The sequence below is a fragment of the Lactuca virosa genome, chromosome 8 (genome assembly GCF_052849685.1).
Source record: "Lactuca virosa cultivar CGN04683 chromosome 8, Lactuca_virosa_CGN04683_v6, whole genome shotgun sequence".
NCBI lineage: Eukaryota > Viridiplantae > Streptophyta > Magnoliopsida > Asterales > Asteraceae > Lactuca > Lactuca virosa.
The window spans coordinates 76836231-76855448 of record NC_136433.1 but is presented as its reverse complement, the minus strand read 5'-3'; the positions used below and the strand labels follow the sequence as shown (position 1 = coordinate 76855448).

General features: G+C 34.7%; 1 pseudogene; it reads left to right on the top strand.

The window, feature by feature from the left end:
• The first annotated feature begins 17326 nt into the window (after positions 1 to 17326).
• On the top strand, positions 17327 to 18910 carry LOC145130503 (CENP-B homolog protein 2-like; annotated as a pseudogene).
• The last annotated feature ends 308 nt before the right edge of the window (positions 18911 to 19218 follow it).

Genomic DNA, 19218 nt, shown 5'->3' with positions numbered 1-19218 from the left:
ATATTTTGTTTGGAACAAATTCCGCAACTCTTTTAATCAAAGGATTACTCTGATTTTATTTAAAAGCATAAATGAAATCGGTCTTTTCTGGCCGTGATTTTGGGGATGTCACACTATAAATAAGATTTATCAGTGATTCAAAGTCGTTATACTGATTGATCTACTTACGGGAATGATGTCTAGGCTGTGATTTAGTGAGGTGTTTAAAGTGGGATTTCTAAATAGTATACTTCGTATACCAGACGGACCCTACCTCCGATATGATCCTACCTGGTTGTTCCTTACTTGATAGATCATGAAAGTAGACTTTGAGTTAATGATGAATCTAGACTAATAATTAGTCGCAATAAAGATTAAACTAAAACTTAGCGATAATAATGCTAGGTTTCGTCAAAGGAAAATAGAATCGTTAGAAGCGAAGCACTGCCCGAATTTGGAATCATCACTTTGACAAGTGAGTGCATGGTTACTTTCATCTTACACATAGATATGAAGTATTATATATAAATTACGTGTTATGTGTGTATACTGTCTGAATACTTGCTGTCTATGCTGGATGCAATGTTTTATACATGTTTTAAATGATCTAAACTGTATATGTATTTTATATCTACAAAATGTGTTGGGTCAAACATGGGTAGATTAGAGGTGAGATAAATGATGAGCGATGAAAGATGAGATAAATGATGAGCGATGAAAGATGAGATGAATGATGAGCGATGATATATGAGTGATAAAATATGGTGCGAAGCGATGAGCCAAAGCAATGAGCCAAAACGATGAGCCAAAGCGATGAGCCAAAATGATGAGCCAAAACAATGAGCCAAACGATGACCCAAGCAATGGCCCCGTCGTCTAGCAGAGTATGGATGACAACCACGGACTATTATAGACAGTCTAGTGGAACACTAGCAGGCTCGCAACCTGTAGCTGTTGTGAACGATGTGTTCACCCGGTGTACTCTAAAAACTCATTGACATGTATTACGAGTGGACTCTCGAAAATGATATTGTCAATAAACGAGATAAACCCTGACGACTATGCAGACTTAGTGTCGATTCCTTAGGATACTCCTTAGGAATGAATGAACGAGGAATAGCTGAATCTTAGGGTAGATCCTTAAGAGTAAAGAAGATAATGGGGATGGGTAATTGGGTTGATTGTTTGATGTTTAACATAATAATTATATTATTGTGGGTTGAAAACCCTATGTACTCACCAAGTTTCCCAACCTGACCCACTCAAGCTTATTTGTATCACAGGTGTCGATATTAAGCTACTTTACACTGAGGGATTTAACAGAGATGTAGATCACTAGTGTAAATGAATGTAAGATCTGTTTATGCTTATGTTTCTGTATTGACGATGACATCCCAAATGTTTTAAAATGGTTAAAAATACATTTCTTCGGAAATTCTTTGATAACGTATTTATCATGTTTTTCTAGGAACAAATTCCGCAACATTTTTATTAAAAAAGGTACTCTGATTTTTATAAAGCATAAACAAAATCGGTCTTTTCTGGCCATGAAAATGGGGATGTCACATAAGTTGGGTGAAATTCTCCAAGGTTCTTGTCCATGGGAAGTTCTTGATTTCTTGGGGAGAATTATCCAATAACTTTCTTGCCTTTTCTGTTACAAGGTCAACAATTGGCTTTCCATGGTCGTTTGGTTGTGATGCATTCATGTTTATTGCAGACATGACTTTTGAACAAGATTTTGCAGATGATAAGCCATTTGGTTTACAAGTTAAGGAATTAGATTGATTTGACCAACCCTGTGTCAGTATAAGAGATTTGTTAGTCCAAATAGATGTATACAAGTGAAAAATCAATCCAGTAGTGTTTGATTTACAGATTGGGAACCAATAATCTATATTCTGTTTTATTTTTGGCATGGATTTAGAGAGAAGATAGTGGTGATTTGGGTTGCAGTAATCAGAAAACTCAGAAACTAGTATCTGACCAATTATACCAATAATTATGGTTCTCTAGCTTAAAATTGGGTTAAAACAGGAAGGTAATTGGTAATAAACTAATAGTAGTGTTATCAAATTGGAAAAAGTAAATATTTTGTACAGATATCGACTTCAAAGCATAAACATTGGAAAACTATACAATATAATAACAATTGCCATACCATGCAATAATTGGAGAACCAATCATCGGTACTTCCATTTACTCATTTACTGACTGCAAACATGAAAATATTTATATCCCTTTCAAATGTATGGTTCATCCTATGATTTTGATTGAATATAGTATCACATACATTTAATATGTACAAAATCAGCAGAGCGCATATTTCATCCAAATCGAACAGTTACTGTTAATAATAGGTTATGTCGTAAAAAACACACAAAAGCATATACAATAAACCTATATGATTGATCTGCTTGTGATATCACACAATTATAACATCCTTTTACCTTGTAAATAACTTTGCTAAACTAGAGTGATGAGCAACAGAGAAATTGCAGGCGAGAAGGAGCTTACTGGAGACGATGTAGACAAGATGAACGGTGCGTCGACATGACAAATGTGGAGGAGCGCCCAGATCACTGTTGATCTGACCATTATCTAGAGCACCACCATTGTTCCATTGGATCCGAGCTTTTCAATGTCAATATAAGTACAAAACAGATCTTCCTCAGATCCTAGTTCGTCCAAGCTTTCAAACGGTGAGTCGTAAGGGCCTGACGCCAGACCTAGATCGTCTGGTAGCCTGAAGTTCATCTCGCAGTGTGCTCGTCGATGATGAGACGACCTAAATTGAAAACTCATCGCATTTTATGGCTTAGGATTCAGATTCAAAGGATCCTAGATTTCAAATAGTCGCGTATAGTCTTCACCTCACCCGATTCAATGAACAGGGGAGACAATTGACGGAGGAAACCATAGATTTCAAACGATGGTTCTATATTGGGGAATGATCGACAATGAAGTTGTGAGAGAAATAGGGATGCTGAAACAAAGACGATCTAGGGATTTGAGAGAGGCATCGACTGATTTGGGGGAAATAATCTTTTCAGTACCATAAATGCCCTTCGATTAATTTCAAAACCATACCCCCGTGTTTAATTTTCTCATTTATTTACAAAACTGCCATAAAATATCTTAGCCCTTAATTTTTTTAATCTGACGGTCCACTTTTAGTTCTCGGGTTGTCAGGAAACTATAAGTTCTCAAATTATTTTTCCTCTATATACATGGCAACGAATGATGCACAAATTAATTGTACTTTTTAATATATATATATATATACTAGCCGTCACCCGCGCATTGCGGCGGACGACGAATAGTTTCTTTTAACGAATATTTCTCTTTTGGCGATTAGATTCCTTTTTGCAGTGGCAACCGGTTTCTTTTCCACAGTGTCGATTGCTTTCCTTTTGTTGAGTAATTTTATTTTTATGAACAAATTTCTTTTGGAAACTTGTAATTTTCAAAATAACACGTAATGCATTCAGAGTAAACCGGAAGAAAGATTGAATTATGTTTAAACCGAGTTTCAAAGTAACTTATACTATTTCCGTTATGTATTATAAGCATTAACATAATATATATACCAAAAAAATCAATAATTAATAGAAAATAACATAAATTGTTTAACAAATTTATAATCAATTAAATATTTGATAATAAAATAGTAAACCTTCATTTCCCATTTTTTAATAAACTACTGGTAATATGCAACTTTTCATCTTTCTTAGTTTCTAATATTAATTTCACTTGCAAAATATTTTTATTATCTACATCATATAGTCAACAAAAATTATATTTCCACCCTCACCATTATAGATGATAATTAGAGAATGAATGGTATATGTGTATTCAATGAAGAAAAGAAACTATCTGGGTGCGAAACATATTTATTTTATAGATTAATAAAATGTCAGTAAAATAACAATCATAAAAAATGACTTTAAAATAGAATGCTACTTAAATTCTAGATTTTTTTTAAACTCTAAAAATATGAGTAACAATTATTCATATATCCTTTACTTAAGACTAACAATCATTCATATGATGCATTACCCATAATGTGAACGTCAAAGGTTTAATTACGTATTACGAAAATGTTTATCATATAATATCAAACTAATTTATTGGAAACAATTTTTTTGCATCCAAAGCAATTAGAAAATTATAATCATATTCACTTCATCTAAATATTAAGAATCATCGTAACATAGTTTATTACATACAACAACTATACTCACATCCTGCAACTAATATTCCACGTGTTTTTGCTTCTAATATTCTTGTTGTAGCATGAAGTCATCAAATAATATCATTGCATGTTCTCTGTATTTCCAGTGAAGATGCATGTTTTCAACAGTTTCCATAAAAAACCCCAAGTCAACAGATAAATTGCATTATCATTAGCGACGGGTGGAAAATGGAACGGAATTGTTCATTCCATTCGAATGAAAAAACGATGGAATGCTTCCCAGACATCAAATTATAGTTTAAATGATTTAGGATAAAGAGGTATAACTTTACCTCTAAAGTGTGTGGGTCTCCACCAAAAGAAAACGGTACATTTTATTCATCCATCAAGTTGGGGGCGACCAACCTCACCCCAATTTCACCATGTTAGACAAAAAAAGCGACAACCAAGAATTTTTTGAAACATATTTATAACTAGAAAGGTTACCCCCGCTACGCGGGGGCCAGAAGCTTTCAATGTTGTTTCCGAATTGATAAATATGACAGACATAGAAAATGCAAGGATGAAAAGTCCGGGCTTTGCCCCGGACAAAAAATGTAAAAGTTTTTACTGCAAGGACCAGAAGTGTGAAAATGGCTAAAGAATTAAAGGGGTAGGAATTAACAACTTTTTAGAAAATGGATCAAAGTTGTCAAACCGTTAAAGTTTTGTGGCCAAACTTTAAATATTAAAAGGTTCCAAAAAAGTGTAAAAATATTGATTGCAAGGACCAAAAGTGTCAAAATGGGTAAAGAATAATGACCAAAGTTGCCAAAAAACATCCAAATTTAGTATTCCTAACTTCCAACAATAATACAGGGACCAATTCTGCCAAAAAAATGGGAAGTTGAATGGAACACAAACAAAAGGACATGAATAAATTAATTAAAGAAGTACAGGGACCGGATATGTAAATCAAGGGACCAAACTTGGACAAAGTATCCCAAGTTTACTATTCCTTTCTTCCACAACTTTAATATATATATATAATAATTTGATAAGTAAAACATAGCACACATAGGAAAAGATTAGAGAGCCCCGGATAATAAAACCCAAAATTCACAAGAATTAAAAAGGTTAAAATGGTATTCAAGTTCATAAACATACACTGAAAATATATACAAAACCAAGTTTTCATCATATTAGCAAGCTATTTTTATGACAAACTGAAAAGAAAAAAAAAAGTCCACGAACCTGAACTGATCCATGGTTGGCTTTTCTGGAGTCTAGAATTTTGAAGAGCAACCATCACAATTACTCCTAGAGGCTAAAGTCCAATAGAATCAATCTGGTAATTTTGATGTCTTTTTCCACCGGTTACAACACTCTTTATATGCTGCACAAAAATGTTATCATTGAGTAAATATATGTGCAATATCAAATGACCAAAAATACAAATAAAAACAATTTTCTTACCTCTGAAGGGTAAGGTGGTTCAAGACAGATCTGACCACAATCATACTCTATACCATGACCATCTTCAATAACACTGAAGAAATTAAAATATTAATACATACTCAGTTACTCAGATAATATGATCTTTAAGGTAGAAATCCTTCATGTATTTAGGTTTCCACTTTCCAGGTCGACTTGAAGTTTTTTTGAAGAAAATATATTCATTCAAAAGTAATATACCTACAATTGAATCTGGATAAGAAATCCATCAACGAACATAAAATCGGACCTGCATCCATTAATCATCAAAATCAAAATATAAATCATATCCTTGTTAGTTGTTAATCGACGTAAATGTCACCAAAAGAAGTATAAAAAATCCAACCTGTAAATGGTGGTGGGATAGAAAGCAGCAAATAAAACCCTGACAAAAATGATTTTATCTTCAAAAATACCCAAAAAGATAGCTATGTATTCCTATGTGGATGCATTAAAAAAACTAACTACCAAAAATCCAAAATAAAGCTTTCTCACGTGCTTCTTATAATCTAGTTACCGACATCACCAAGGTATCCCATGGACTTTGCAGGAACATGTTTGATTGTGATAAGGCTAGGTTTCCTGAGATTTTGAGTAACACTCATACAAAACTTGAGTTGAGAAAGCATAGTATAAGAGAATAAAGAGGTTCAAGATTTTTGCCTGAAAATCATAAATAAGGTGCTCCGTGGCGAATCGATGCAGGTGGTGTAGGGATCTAGATCCGGATCCATGAAATCGACATGGTGAAGAGAGAAGAAATGGCGTTTAGAAAATGAAGCATCAGATTTGTTCATGTTTGTGTACCTCTTCATCCCAAATAGAACTTTCATCACTTTTAAAGAACCATCGTCTACAGAAAGAAAAAAGAGATGAATATAAAGAATTGGATCAACATTTTTGAGAAGATGATAGAAAAGGAAAATATTAGCGATCCTAAAACCAAACCATCAAAAACGTAGAATCCCTTTAAATCTTTTCTTAAATCTCGGCTTCAGTTAACACAGTAGTTCAAAGACCAGGTCAAGATAAGGTAGGATAAAAAGGAAAGATAGAGTCGGGTCAATGTATTGTATTATATACTTGTATTTAATGTATTGTTTGTTGTACAATTTAATTAAAACGTGGTTAAGTTTAAATTTTAAAAATATTTTATTGATGATCGTTTGTACTTTCAGCTTAAAGGTTTGGACATCTTAAATCTATTTTTAGAAATAGTAAGGTTTGTATAATATATATATATATATATATATATATATATATATATATATATATATATATATATATATATATATATAGGGAAATGATCAAATGAGAACACCTAAAAGGTTGAGAACGCAAGAACAATTTTGGACCAATAAATATATAAGGGCATACTAGTAACTGTATATTTTAATTAAATTAAAATAAAATCAAATTCAATCAAATTCCCTTAAATTTAGGATCAGTTACCAAAAAGAAATAAATATTCAATTTTTTATTTTTCTTATTAATGGAATATAAAAAAACATTTTTACCAAAATTTATTTTAAAACTGAAAAAAAATCTTAAAAAAATCAATATTTTTTCTCCTATTTCACGTTTTTTTTTGTGTTCAAAAGAACGAATAGAAATCGAACACCAAATTAGTACATTTGTATTCATAAATGATTTTTTTTTTCAAAAAAACCTGATACTACTCCAATCACAAATAAATACACATCAATTTACAAGTAATCCAATTTCTTTTTTTAATCAATTGAAAATAAAAAGAGTGTAAAAATTATCATTTCTTCATAAAAAGAATACCTCTAATCATAAATAAATATACTCATTAACACATGCTTACACTGTTATTCACAAATGAATACACTGCTATTAACAAATAAGTACCCTGTTATTCAGAATTGAATAAATGAATACCTCTAATAATAAATAAATACATTCATTCACTGTTATTCACAAATGAATACACTGCTATTCACACATGAATGCACAACTATTTCATTCATTGTTATTCACAAATGAATGCACTGCTATTCTAGATAAATACAATTTTTCATTCTTCCATTTCCTCTCACACTCCCTTCTTTTTCTCCTGTCTTCGAGGTGCAACAAAAACACCCCCACCAGAGGTGTTTGCTGGTGGTTTCCGGCGAGCCAAGGGCAGCAACCCCCTCCATTTTCTCCCACTGTTTTACGACACACCAAGCTACCCAAACATCCTCTGTTGTCGTTTTCTTTCTACCTTCCTCCCCCTCTCACGACAGTAACTGGAACAAGAAAACGAAGTGGTGAAGAGGTTGCTAGAATAGCCCCTGCCACTCCACTACTGCGATGAACCACCAAATCGGTGGAGGTGCTCCCTATTCTTCTTTCTTCGCTCCTGAAACAATTTCATACTTCATCATTTCATGTTCTTGATAGAAAACCCCAAAATCGGAAAAACACAAAATTGAAAGTGAAAGAGATGTAATTAAAGTGAAAGAGATGGATTTGCCCCTTCACCTAAGTAAACAGTTGGTGTGTAAATGATAAACATGAGTCTTCCACTTCACCTAGAAATCGAAATGCAGGTGTGGTTTACGATGAGGAACCCCTGTTGATTTGTGTCAGTGTGTGTATATATTATGCAAAACACTAGACCATCATCACCATTGATTGTTTTTTGATCAATCCATCGTCTTCACCATCACATACCAAATTAGAAAAAAAATCACAATAATCGGTTTAGTTTTTAGAATCAGAAATCAAACTTCAGTCTTCAAATTTTAGAAATCGGAGCTTGAACACTTCATAATCATAAATCCACTAAGCAAAAAGTAGGGAACCAAATACTAGTATTCAAAATCAAAAATCGAATTAGAAAATAGCCAATAAGGTTGATTACCTGATAGATCTTAAACTGTACTCGTTTTGCCAATAATTGAATTCCACGTCTTGGTCTTAAAAAAGAAGAATGAAGAACATAAGTGTTTCTTTTTTGTTTTTGCAACTGTGTAATTGGGTATATTCATAACCCTAAAATCCGGAAGAAGGGCGATATAAGGTGGACGTTTGGTTCGTCCATGGACTATGACGGTGATGTTTTAGCGTTGAAGCCTCTGAGGGGTTTTGTGATGGCGAGGTTCGATGATGATGATAATAGTAGCATGGTGGCGTAGGGATGAGGCGGTGATATGATGAAGATGTCGATTATATGCTTTATGAGATTAGGTCAACGAAATAGAAAGGCAAAGAGTAATTATAGGGGTTTACAAAATTAGGGTAATGCTTATTTACCTTAATGGCCTTTATAATTTTCTTTAAATTAAAATTTTAAAATTTAAATGTATTAATAATTAGAAAAATAACAATTAATTATAGCCACACATCTTAAAATTTAGATAGTTCAGATCTGTTCTCGCGTTCTCAACCTTTTAGGTGTTCTCATTTGATCTGCTCATATATATATATATATATATATATATATATATATATATATATATATATATATATATATATATATATATATATATATATATAAAAAAGACATATTGGTTACCAATAATAATTAAATAAATCTTTAAGACATCATGGGGTACGGCCGTCCCACGCTAAAGTTTTCGTCCAATTATTTTGCCGCCAAAGTTGTTCCCACTTCACTCCTCACCCCACTAACGGCCGCCAATGTGAAAGAACCTAAATTATCCCATTACCTATTTTGTCTTCAAAAAAGATAAATTTAATATAATGATGTTAAAAGAATTCTCATATTCTCTTTTGACATTTAAGAATAACCTTTAAAACAACCAAATATATTATATCTAACATAAGCATTGCACATATTATTACAACTAAAGAAGATTTTCCGCGTTGCAGGTTGTCAGTAACACAGAAGGGATAGTGGGCTGGGAATTGCCATGGAGATTACAATCAAATACCTGTGACTTTAAGTTTTTGCAGATACATTAATTTGGTTTAAAAAGGGGCAAAAATGGAAATTTGTAGAATTTTAAGGTTGATAAAAGATCCAAACACCAAACAAACCCATTCTATTTTGATAAAATATTCAAAAAAACAAAAACTCCAATCATGAATATTATTAAAATGGTAAAAAGACAAATATACCCACCCAGAAAATGGTAACAACACATGAATACAAAACTCTCCTCCATTTCCACATACTGTACACATGTCATAATTGTTGTTGGTTGTGATACACATGACAATACTAACTATGGATCATAAGCTCACTATATAAGAATGAATGATTTACCAAATCAATCCCCATTTATTTAATTAGTCTCTTTTGATCACAAAATTAATTCCAAACTAATTCTTGATCAATACTAATTAAATAATAATATGATTTCATATTAATATATTAGAACTTATAATATATTAATAAATCATAAATATCCTCTTCTCACAAAAGTCTATCCAAATGTTCCGATGCCATGCAACCCAAATGGACCATGTCAAATCGGGTCAAGTACATACTAAATATAGTTATGGACTTAGACACCTTATCCAACAAGTCTAGCCTCATAACCTACTTCCAAAGTATGATCGACTGTGGATAGTTTGAATAATCTTATTATTCTGGAAGTCAAAACATGCAAAAGTGAAACAGTATTAAATAATTGACATAAGATAGTAACTTTACTTATAAATAAAACTCTTTTTATTCAATCATCAAATGTCAATTACAATTTAGCTATTACAAGTTTCTAAATATTATCTAATCACTAAAACTAATATTGTCCGTTAGCCCAATGCCCCTTGCATGCTGCAAGTGTTTAACCCTACCCGGTCCCTTCGTGTGGGGATCGGCTGGGTTGTCCTCTGACGATATCCTCTTCACCACGAGGTGTCCTTCTTCTGCTTGATGTCTTATGAAATGATACTTTTTGTCGATATGTCTGGATCTACCATGATCTCTCGGTTCCTTGGTTAAGGCAACCGCCCCTTCATTATCGCAGAAAATCTCCACAAACTCCTTTATGGAAGGTACAACTCCAAGGTCTCCGATAAAGTTTTTCAACCATATCGCCTCTTTTGATGCTTCGCTCGCTGCTATGTACTCTGATTCACATGTTGAATCAGCTACAGTCTCCTGCTTGGAACTCTTCCATGTTACTGCTCCTCCATTTAGGGTAAACACCCAGCCCGACTGAGAGCGCAAATTATCTATGCCGGTCTGAAAACCGGCGTCATAATACCCTGTCACTCTCAAGTCCTGACTCCCACCGAGGGTAAGAACCCAGTCCTTAGTCCTCCGCAGGTACTTAAGAATGTTCTTTACTGCAGTCCAGTGAGCTTTATGAGAATTCCCTTGATATCTGCTGACCATGCTCAAAGCAAAGGCCACATCAGGGCGAGTACAAGTCATAGCATACATGATCGAACCAATTGCGGAAGCATATGGTACTCGACTCATCTCTGCTATTTCAGCCTCTGTAATCGGACTCTAAGTCTTACTCAGTTTGGCATTTCTTTGGATAGGTAAGTCACCTTTCTTGGAGTTCTCCATGCTGAAACGCTTCAATACCCTGCCCAAGTAGGTACTTTGACTAAGTCCTATTAGTCTTTGACTCCTGTTTCTCAATATCTGTATCCCTAGAATATAGGCAGCTTCTCCAAGGTCCTTCATAGAGAAACACTTCCCAAGCCAGGACTTCACTTCTTGCAAGGTTGGGATGTCGTTTCCTATGAGCAGTATGTCATCCACATACAACTCCAGAAAGCTAACTATACTCCCACTAGCTTTGACATATACACATGACTCATCTTCTCTTTTCGAAAATCCAAACTCTTTGACTTTCTCATCAAAACAAAGATTCCATCTGCGAGATGCTTGTTTCAATCCATAAATGGATTTCTCAAGCTTATACACTCTATTAGGGTACTTTGCATTGACAAAACCCTCTGGATGACACATGCAAACATCTTCAGCCAACTTTCCATTAAGGAAAGCGGTTTTGACATCCATTTGCCATATTTCATAATCATGAAATGCAACTATAGCTAACAGAACCCTTATAGATTTAATCTTTGCTACTGGTGAGAAGGTCTCATCATAGTCAACTCCATGAGTTTGAGTAAAGCCCTTCGTAACCAGTCGCGCCTTATATGTGTGTACTTTCCCATCCATGTCGGTCTTCTTCTTGAAGATCCACTAATCCACTTGCACCCGACTGTCTTACGACCCGATACATTGTCAACCAAGTTCCAAACTTGATTGTCATACATGGACTGAATCTCGCTGTCCATTGCCTCTTTCCATTTAGCAGACTCGGGACTGCCATGGCTTCCTTGTAGTTAGATGGTTCATCCAAATTTACCAGTGTGCTATCACTGATAAACGTATCACCTTCAACAGTAATATGGAAGCCATAAAACTCAGGTGCCATCCTAACTCGAGAATAACGTCGAAGAGGTAATGACTCGTCAATAGGTTCAAAAGGAGTTTCCTCCTCGGAGCGCCAGTGTTTGAGGTTCCTTTATCACTTAACTCTTGAAGCTCTTCAAGGTCAATTTGCCTCCAACTGTCCACTTGGCATATGAGTTCTCTTTCACGGAAAACTCCTCTCCTTACAACGAATACAACATTGTCACTCGGTCTATAGAAGAGATATCCAAAGGATATTTGTGGGTAGCCGATGAAAATACATTGCTCACTGCGAGGTTCGAGCTTGTCGTGAGTCTAGCGTCTCACGAAAAGCGTCGCAACCCCAAACTTTGATGTGATCCAACGAGGGAACCTTCCCTGTCCACATCTCATGAGGTGTTTTGGCAACCTTCTTAGTAGGGACTAGATTAAGGATATGAGCGGAAGTCTCTAAGGCATACCCCCAGAATGAGATAGGTAAAGAAGCTCAACTCATCATGGAACGAACCATGTCCAACAAGGTACAATTGCGCCTCTCAGCCACACCATTCAACTGCGGTGTCCTAGGTGGCGTCAATTGTGAAACAATTTCACATTCCTTAAGATAGTCGTGGAACTCGATACTAAGATACTCTCCTCCTCGATCGGATCGCATCATCTTTATTTTCCTGCCCAATTGATTCTCCACTTCTTGCTTAAACTCTTTGAACTTTTCAAAGATTTTTTACTTATGCTTGATTAAGTAGATATAGCCATATCTGCTATAATCATCAGTAAAAGTCACATAGAAGCGGTTAGCATCCCTTGTGGCGGATCTGAAAGGTCCACACACATCTGTTTGTATGAGATCCAACAAACCCTCACCCCTCTCACAAGTACCAGTGAAGGGTGACTTGGTCATCTTTCCAAGAAAACAAGATTCGCAAGTGTCATCCGATTTTAAGTCGAATGACTCCAAGACTCCATCCTTTTGGAGTTGGGTTATGCGCTTCTTGTTGACATGTCCAAGACGACAATGCCACAAGCCTGCCTTGTCCAAACCATTGGACGAATCAATATTCAACACATTATTTCCTAGGTTATCTACAACCATCACAGTTTCATATATACCATTAGAAGGTAATGCTTCAAAATAAAATACACCATTATAATAAGCAATAATACTACCAATTTCATTATTGAAAGAAAAGGTAAAACCTTGTTTATACAAACTATGAAAGAAAATAATATTTCTCGTCATATTTAATGAGTAACAACAATTATTCAAATCTAAATTTAACACACTACTAAGCAATAAAGAATAAACTCCAATCTAGGTCACAGGCGACACTTTCCTATTCCCCAAGATTAAGTTTATCTTCCCGTGCTCCACATCCCTACTTCCTTTTAGTCCCTGCAAATCAAAACAAATGTGTAATCCACAACCTGTATCAAGTACCCAAGAATTATCATGCGATGATTTATTAGATAGAATAGTGTAAATACCTGCAAAGGTGGGCTTTATCTTCCCATCCTTAATGTCCTGCAAGTATTTGGGACAGCTTCGTTTCCAATGCCTTTTTATGACAATGGAAGCACTCTGATTCCTTTGGATTAGTAGAGGGATTAGCAGAACTAGGTTTGGTCCTAATGGAAGAGGATCCATCAAGAGACTTTCCCTTGCGGCTCTTAGAAGGAGCCTTCCTCTTCTGCCCTTTCCCATGTCCAATTGCCAGAACAGGGGCAGTAGTAGTAGTAGGAGTAGGTACAACCGACTTTCCTTTCAAGTTGCTTTCTGCAGTTCTTAGAAGGTCTTGAAGCTTGCTAAGAGTGACCTCCTCCTTGTTCATATGATAGGTCATATGGAACTGATCATAACAAGAAGGTAAAGAATGTAGGATGATGCCAATGGCCAACTCTTCATTGAAGTTCACATTCAACTTCAGCAAGCGGTCCACATATCTGTGCATCTTTTGTAAGTGGGCCGTGATGGACTCTCCATCCTTCATTTTGGTTGTGATCATGGAGGCAATGATCTCATACCTTTCCTGCCGAGCAATTTGATGGTACCTTTCCATCAAATCTTGGTGCATTTGGAGGCGCCAGAAGTCCTCGTAGGACTTTTGAAGCCCAGCAGTCATGGTAGCAATCATAATACACGACACCTTTGTCGCGTCCCTCTCATGGACCCTGTATTCCTCAATTTGTTTGAGAGTAGCAGTTTGTTCATCAATCTCCTTCAGCTCTTTATCGAGAACATATTATTTGTCCTCATAGCGAAGGGTCATACGAATGTTTCTTATCCAACCGTTAAAGTTTGACCCATCGAAGATAGTTCTCCCAACCAAGTTCATGAGGGAGAATGAGCTAGAAGGGTTGGAGCATGAAGCATTGTTTGGGATAGACATCTGAAAAAAAAGAAGAACAAAGTTTAGATTAGATGAGAATCCTTAATATAACACCCAAATGAAATATTAAGGATAGGACCCAACACAATATTTTACAATTCGAAAGAGGGATGCCACAATCCAATTTCAAAATATTTGAAGGTATGTAAATGACGATTTACCAATTTCCACCATGAAAAACAAAATTGATTATTAAGTTTTAATTGGATTGAAATTCCTAGATTCTTTTGAGATTCATTGAACTTTTCAATGGCATGTTTAAATCTAGATTCTGCCCTTCAAGTTTGTGACTGGGATGCCGAGGATCACAAACAAGGTGTGAATAACCATGCAAATATGCTTGGTACTTTTAATGTTACAAATCACCTAATCAATGTGTCGGTTAACCACACACGCTCCATTGATCTATGATTAACATCAAGCTACCCTTTGCCACCCTTGTTAGTCCCAGATTTGTGTGTCGGTTAACCACATACGCTCCACTAACGTCTTACCAAGGTGCAAAGTGCAATTTCATGGAATAGCACCATTTTCACAAATTTCCTAAAGTAACTAAGATTGGGAATTTAATAAAAGTTTAGTTACTTTATAATTATCATTATACTTATAACGAGAATTAATGTCCTATCCTACCCGTTCGGCTAACAACCCTCCACCAGTCAAGGAAGCGGTGGGTGAGAGTGGACACCCATTAAACCACTATTTTATAGGCAGTAACCTTATACCCCCCTTATAGAACGGCTTCGTGAATGAGGCCTACTAACGGTAAGACTGACTTGTCTTTTATATATATATATATATATATATATATATATATATATATATATATATATATTATTAAACTTATAATATTATAATAGTATAAGGGTTGAATTTTAAACTTTTAAAATTCTAAGGTTTGGAATTAAATGTTTCATTAGTGAGACTTTACAAATTCCAAAACTTGAGGGCAAGTTTTGTAACTCTTCAAAACTTTTGGTTTCTATAATGAAAACTTATGAGTTTTAATGTTAATGAATGAGACTCTTCACATAACTTGAGGACAAGTTACAAAACTCACTTTAAGAACAACTTAGATCAATTTTAGCTAACAACATTATCATATAATTTCACTATTGATCTAATCTAACTCATGGCAAGACAATTCATATCAAATAATACAAATAATTATCTTATTATCTTAAAATTTGACAATTGTCCTTTAATTAGATGAGGATCATCATTACCGAATCAGAAAATACGATTTTTATGATTACAAAACAGTTTGTGGTAATGATCCTAGTCCAATTCTGGCCAAAAACTCGAAATCTGCAACCAGAAACCACTACTCGACGAGTACATGAACTGGACTCGTCGAGTTGCCCTTTTAGTGAGTGAAGTCGTCGAGTCAGGCATTGGACTCGGCGAGTTCATCAGTCAGAGGCCAGAAAATCGATTTTTCAGCTTTGAAAATAACCAAGCATCAAATATAATAGAAAAAAAACCTAGGCTCTGATACCACTGTTGGGTTTTAAGCACTATAACACTCCTATGGTGCACATGAAACCCTAGATGCTTTGGATCTATGTTTTCTCTAATTATACATGCAATTTGAATTTTCCACAGCATACATCCTAACTAGCATACAATAGAGGATATACAATATAAAACTCATAGTTAGATGAATACCTCTTGATGTAGTTGTAGTTCTTGGCCTTAGAAAGCTTTAGCACCTCAAGTGTGATGCCTCTAATGTGTCACAAACACCAAATGCAAGAGGAGGCTTGAGAGAATAGGCTAGTTAGCTCAAAATCGATTATCACTCTCTTAGAATGAATGGGCAACCGAATTTTATCTCTAGGGATTGCTTTTATAGTGTTACAAAGGCTAGGGTTTCGTCCATGCAAACCCTAATGCACCATGACCCTTCATATTACTTAGGCTCAATGGGTTAAACCTCTATGGACTATCATATTGGTTTAGACCATCCTAATTAACCATGAATCATTGGCCCACACTATAAGAATCATTGATTCACTTAATCAGTCCCCGTATATTTAATTAGTCTCTTTTGATCACTAAATTAATTACAAATTAATTCTTGATCAACTAACTAAATAATATGATTTCTCATTTAATATATTATACTTATAATATATTAATAAATCACAAATAACCTTATTCTCAAAAGTCCATCCTATCAAATTGCACCGGTGAAGGCAACCCAAAAGGACCATGCTACTATCGGGTCAAGTTCATTCCAGTTATAGTTATGGGCTTAGACATCTAATCCAACATTATCATGGTCCTCTGTTCCATGACTGGTGTAGAAAAAATAAGAAAAAAATACCTCTAACATATTAAATTATTGAACCTAGTAATTGGTAAAAAGAATTAAAACATTTTGGATTGTGAAATTGTAAGGAAGAAAAAAACTTAAATAGATGAATGGAAAGATACCAAGTGGAATAACATTCCCAACATATATTTCTCCATTGAGTTTGATCTCTTTTTTTCTTTCATCGCCTCTCATCTTCGCTAGCGTGATATCTTCTTCTTTCATTTTTTTTTTGCCTTCGCTAGGATTGAGTCGTCCCGTCTACATCAGAATACAAACACATAATGAGAAATTGGGTTGTATGGTAACGAAAGTGGATGAAAATAAATGTTGAAGGCTGATGCAAGAGGTTGCGATGATGATGTTGGTATTATAGGTTGTCGGTTAAGTGGTTGTAGCCGATAGAAATTAGGCATGCTGGATTGATGGTGTGAAGTCGATAAATAGAGAGAGATGAAGACGATGATGGATATTAATTTATTTAATTTTTTTTTACCATAATTAAGTATAGTTAAAATTCATATTATACCCTTTTCAAATGATTGGTCCAGAATTTGCCACACACTCACACAATACTCAAGTTCAATGTACATAGATCAAGATTGATCACTATAAAATATCTAATGATAAATTTTAAAATCACATCAACTATGGATTCTAAACTAAAAGGTGTTAAAAAAATCAACGATGACCAATCAACAACGAAAACTATTATGCGAGTATCAGAGAGATCACCAAGGATGCACTCAACAAGATTTGGTGAAGTGGGTTAACAAAACTTTCGATTTGAAAGTTATTCAAGGAACAATATCAAACACTCTTAAGAGATTATCGGAGTTCCTATCAGCTAACTTTGACAAATATGGATCTTCCAAGCATCACAAAGCATCCAAGTATCCGTACATGGAGAAAGTTGTTTATGAATGGTTTCTCCAACATCAAGAGCGTGTGAATATAACAGGATAGTTAATCATAGAGAATGCGGTTGAGACGTTGAAGCTTTTTTATCCACAGGATTCTTCTGAGCATAATCTTTCACAGGGTTGGGTTGAAAAATTCAAGTTAAGGCATGGTATCAAATTGTATCGCCGATTCGGAGAAAGTGGCTCAGTCGACACACGTGACATGGAGAATAAATTGGAGTGTATAACGGAAAAAATTAATCAATTTCTAATGAAAGATGTTTTTAATATGGATGAAACTGATTTGTTTTACAGTTTACAAGCTGACCATTCACTTCCAACAAAACAACTTGAAGGTAGGAAACAGGACAAGGAAAGACTTACAATTCTTATATGTTGCAATGCGGATGGCTCGGAAAAAATTACTCTATGGATCATTAGTAAGTATGCAAAGCCATGTTGTTTTAAGAAAGTCAACATGAATAGCCTAGATTATGAATATCGTGCCAACAAAAGAGCATGGATGACTGGGTTGCTTTTCGAAGAATATGTTCGTTGGCTAGATGATCAAATGCACGATTGAAAAATTCTCTTGGTAGTGGATAATTTTCCAGCCCATTCAAAACATATTAAAGGGTTGGAAAACATCGAGTTGTTTTTCTACCACCAAACATGACTTCAAAAATTCAACCATGTGATGCTGGGATAATTAGAGCCTTTAAAATATACTACCGTAAAAGGTTTTATTGTAAGATTTTGGAAGGTTATGAGTTAGACATTTCTTCCCCATAAAAGATTAATACTTTAGATGCCATCAACTTGGCCGTCTCGGCTTGGAGAAATGTGAAACAAGAGTCCATAGCAAATTGCTTTCGACACTGTAAAATTTGTTCGGCTAATCCAACCGGCTCAAATGATTTAAACGATGTAAATTTTGGAGAAGACATTCGTGAGCTTGAGAACTTGATTACGAGAATGCATTATCGGCACAAAATGGATGTGAATGAGTTGTTGGATTATCCAGGTGAAAATAATGAATGTTATGAGGTTCAAAGCATTGAAGAAATTATCGCAGATACCGTTCAAAATTCGGTTGATGATGAAGTTGATGATGATTCAGTACATTTGGAACCGGTTACATGGAAAGAAGCATTGCAAGCAGCAACAACTCTTCACAACTTTTTGTTGCAATACGAGAATACAATGCCTCAACTCTTAAATGCAATTGGGAGATTTAAAGATGAACTCAATATAGATTTGAAGTTCACAAAAAAACAAGTGACTATAGATTCATTTTTTTACTAGACAATTCTAGAATTTTAGAATATTTTAGTAATTCTTAATTTATAGTTTCGCTGGGACCAATATATTTACATTAGGATTTCAAAAAAATTATTATTATATTATTTTATCGATTGGGGTCCAATTTTGTACTGGTCCCAAGTTGGAACCGGACAAATTATTAATTTTATCGAGGTTATTAATTTATTGAGTATTAAATTATAGAAGTTCTACAGTGTGTGTGTGTGTGTGTGTGTGTGTATATATATATATATATATATATATATATATATATATATATATATAGGATATAGATCCGGTAAGAAATTTTT